The 4,610-nt window shown below is 43.4% G+C and overlaps 1 non-coding gene across 1 annotated transcript; it reads left to right on the forward strand.

The window, feature by feature from the left end:
• The first annotated feature begins 1,850 nt into the window (after positions 1-1,850).
• trnas-aga (transfer RNA serine (anticodon AGA)) lies at positions 1,851-1,932 on the forward strand. The gene has a single exon. It is a non-coding gene; the product is annotated as a tRNA-Ser (tRNA).
• Positions 1,933-4,610: the final 2,678 nt, after the last annotated feature.

Raw genomic sequence — 4,610 nt, forward strand, 5'->3', positions numbered from 1 at the left:
CGTTCTGCTAGAGTTGGAAAATTGAAGTTCTTCCTTACAAGTCACTTAGTCCTGGCCAGTATTCAGTTTGATATTACATAAATCGAAACATATCAACATTAAGAACGGTTTAAGAGGTACAATTGCTCACGTACCTGTCTCTGTATAAGTAGGAGCGAGAGAAACGTTGAATGAACTCTGGGGTGGAGGTGATTCACTGCCCTGAACACCCAGTGAATGTACGACTTTTCCCACACTGCTTAAGAGTATCAGTTAACACGAGCTGGAGTCTCAATGTGGGAATAAACTCCAAAATTTTTACTCCTTCACTGCTTTGTGTCAAACTCCAGATTTTTTCACTCAGAAATTTGCTGTGCATGCAGCCCCCTTGAAACATTACTATTTATGTCTTTAATGCACCAAAACCTTTATTTTTCTGGGGTTTTGAGTGGTTCTGGGTCATGAATCAAAATTTAAATTGGACAAAAATGTCATGCAGGGTCACTGGGGCCACACGTTTCATGTTCTTGTAGGAATTTTTCAACAAGTCATCATTAATCAATCAGAAGGACCCACAGAGTATATGTATTGCGCTGTTCAAAATCTGGAGAGGACACCTTCCAGTTGGTTGAAAAGAATTTATTCAGATTAACAGGAAAGAATACAGAGCTCTGGAGATCGTCTTCCCCTATGCTGGAGTCAGCATACTCAGATGCGTCGTCCCTGGCGTTGGGGCAAGAAGTCCAACGATCTAACTACCTTCTCCAGTTTTTATGTGTTACAGGGAGGTGCTTATGTGATCGCTTCTGCGTGCAAGTGTGTATTTTTGATCTTCATGTGTGTTGCAGGATCTTCTGTCTGACCCCATGCCAGTCCCTTCTGGTCCATCGTGGCCATGTTGTTGCAGCTGTGAAGATTAAAACCTCTTTCCGATTTACGGCCATGCTCTTATCTTTCACGGCCTCATCCCACCATGGAAATTCTTGTGGACTCTGTTCTGACTTAATTAGCTTGAGGGAGTGATGCTAGCATGAGCTACACTCCCACTATTCCCTGTTGTGACCTTTTCACCTGTCCACTCTAAACAGTCTGGTCTGTGCTTCACTGCTGATAGGAAGTGTTTTTCTGTTGTCTTATATCTTGGAATGTCGATCTGTGTTGTCTCCAGTATTTATAAGTTCCTTCCTCGAGTCACAATGGCACCAACTAATCCTGGTGCTTTGGAGATTTGTGGGACCCCTCTGTAAAACACCTTTTACTACTTCCAGATGTTCAAGAGGTCAAATAAGGTGACTTGCAGCTAAGTCATCGATTCTGCCTGGGATGCATAAGCAGGAGATCCCGGTACCGCTACGAACACTAAAGAAGTACATTGATGAACTAAATACAGTGTTGGAACCTTTCCTACCTCTTTGGGAACTGCCACAGAAACATCTTTATTACAACTGCCTTGTGTGTCCTACACTCTATTTTAAGTGAATGTATGTATAAATTTAACTACAGTTTAAGCAAATATATATAAATTTGTCTACATTCTCAACAGATTAAAAGTGTAGAGTGTGTGACATGTGGTGTGTTTGTCAGGAGCTTTCAAGACCAAAGTTGTTGACACACAAAAGAAAGAAATATGTCAAAGTTTGTTCATTCTTATGAGATAAACTGAAAATTGGTTGCAGAGTGACGACAAAAATGGAGAAATCCTCCTCTTCATTACTCAGTCAAAACCACTGACACACACACACACACACACACACACACACACACACACACACAAATAGTTTGTGTGTGTGAGAATATAAAAAAAATCTACTGTGCGTCAATGAAGATAAATTGTTGAATATCAATCCTCTACTCATGCTCATGGGAGTGTAGTTGTTGTGGCCGAGTGGTTAAGGCGATGGACTAGAAATCCATTGGGGTCTCCCCGCGCAGGTTCGAGTCCTGCCAACAACGTTAAACTGCTGTTCCAGAGGAAACAACATCTGCTCCTACTGTAGGTCCATGTGTCAAAGGTTTTCTTTCAAGGGCTGAAGCAGCTGATGATGAGGGAGAGAGAGAGGATTGGTAGCATGTTGTCTTGTCTCAACCATTCTGGTGTTGACCAAAATCTTTGTTGATACTCCAGTGGTGGTGAAGGTGATGGAAATGTTCCAAGTGGGACGGTTCCATGTTCCAAGTGGGACGGTTCCATGTTCAACCAGTTTCATCTGGAACTGAGGTGGAGCTTAGGGTTAAGTAGGAATTGGTTTGGTTTAGTCCCTGGGAATGTCAGTTGGTGTGTGTGTGTGTGTGTGTGTGTGTGTGTGTGTGTGTGTGTGTGTGTGTGTGTGTGTGTGTGTGTTTACATGCAGACTTTCCCTTGTGACAGCTGATTTGGTTTGGAATCCATCTTAGTCAGGACATTTTGAGAAATTCTATCATGTCGTTGTAGTTATTTTGATTGACAACACTGGAAAAAAAATCATCTCCCCTCCAAAAACCCTCGTCTTCAACTTTGTACCCAAGTTGTCTCCTCATCAGGCACCACAGGATCCAGTAGGTTCAGTTAAAACAAGTCATTAGAGATTTAAAAAACATTTTGTCCATTTGACATCAGGACTGATCCCAGATCATCTCAATGAGCTCATCCCTGCACCAGAGTACCGCCCAAGTTCATCAAGGACAGTAAACACGAGCAGGTCTAGATTCACCTCCATCTTTGGAGGTTGTTGAATTTCCTCCTGAGGACCGTCAGGCTGTTTCCTTACTTTGCTGTGACACAACAGCAGACAGCAACAAGGACTGCTGCAGTGCACTTGGTAAAATCACCATCTGTAGACTGGACCAATATGCTGATGTGATCCTTTGATTAGTTTAGAATCAGTCAGAGATCAAAGACTGAAGCAGGAGATCAATGCACAGAATTCAGAGATCAATGCACAGAATTCAGAGATCAAAGACAGAATTCAGAGATCAAAGACTCCTGGAGCATTGCCCTCTCTTGTCTTTGGTCCTGGATGTTACTGAATGTTTTACACATTTCTTTTGAAGAAAAAACTTGCATGACATTTCAAGGAGTTTTTCCTGCCAATACAGGACAACACCCACTCACAAACCAGTGCTGGACAAGTTCCTTCAAAGCTGTAATGCCTTATTTCTTACTTGTTACTGTCATTTTAAAATAATTGGTTCCATCACGATTGTGTCTGCCAGTTCTTGGTGACTGTACAGGAGGTCTGTGGACCGCAGGGCCACAACAAGCCCATTTCCTCAACTCTCCATTTAGTACAGAGGTCCCCAAGTATGGACCAGTGAGAATAAATGTGATAGTGGAGAAGTCTGTTTGTTCTTCAACTTGTCCAACTTGATGGTGAGTCTCCTTTTATCAAGGATTACTGAATGCTTGTGTTATTTATGGCATTGTTAACACTTTATAAACCCTTCATTCAGAGCTGTAAAGAACCTTTAACCTCATATCCCAGACATCAAAGTGGGCCACTAACTGGTGAGAGGAAGCTATGCTATGCTGCTACATTCTGAAGAGGTAAAGTAGCAGGTTCTGAGAGTGATGGCTAACCTGGATGTGTTCATCTCCTACTTTAATATCAGCGTCCCAACTTGGAGCTCTGACCACCTCCAGCTTTTTGTTCCTGTTTCTGCTTCAGTCAACAGGGAACTCAAACCTGCAATAGAATCATCAACAACAATGGAATAGAAAACAGAGGAAGAAAAAATATCATAAACTTACAAAGCTGAGAAATGTTCATGAAGAATAAATGCACACATTATGATTGAGGCCAGAAAGTAAAACTCCACACCAAATGTATTTTGACATGTAGGGATAATGAACTTGAATGTGTTGAAATAGCAGATAAATGAATCCACTATCACACAACAAGATGATGACCCACTATCACCAGATGGCGTCACAGATCCTGATGCTCTGAGCAGGAAACACCGAGCAAAACATGACTAAAAAGCTCCTGCTGTTCCCTCCATGAAAAACTGTGGCACTGATGAGAAGAAGGATCCCAGCGTCCTCTGAGGATCCATCGCCGCACCACTCGGTAGAAGGATGATCGGGTCGGCACCAGGAGAAACCCTTGTGTCTCCGATGCAGGGAAGATGGAGCACTGAAGAGGCCACATTGTGGCGTCCTAAAGAGGACATTTGGTGGAGCCTGAGACAGCAAACATCATGCCGCCCTTCATCAGAAGAACCACAGCACTTCAGTCACGTGACTGAAGTCATCCATTCATGTCAGTGATGTCACTTGGCAGGACTGTCATTGTCGTCTCATTCTAGAAAAGAATCCAGACTCCACATGTGGCTCCCATGATAACTGATGGACCTCTGGTTGGAGGCTGGACGATGATGTTTGGTCTGGGGGGGTTAAGATTGTGGGGGCTGTTTCAGTTCTAGTGCTGAAGGCTTTCACCATGACAGTCAGACTCTCATCTGTCCTTCATGTTCCCTCAAATGTGCCGTGTGGACCTCACACTCTGAAATTTAGCCTGAAAACTCTTCATGAAAAGCAGGTGACTCAGAGTCTCTGTGGCGCAATCGGTCAGTGCGTTCGGCGGTTAACAGAGAGGCTGGTGGTTCGAGCCCACCCAGGGACGATGAACAGGCTCTATTGGTTCTTAGGACTC

This window comes from Aulostomus chinensis, chromosome 4, assembly GCF_037954235.1.
Source record: "Aulostomus chinensis isolate RoL2024-O1b breed Wild chromosome 4, RoL_Achi_v1.0, whole genome shotgun sequence".
Taxonomy (NCBI): domain Eukaryota; kingdom Metazoa; phylum Chordata; class Actinopteri; order Syngnathiformes; family Aulostomidae; genus Aulostomus; species Aulostomus chinensis.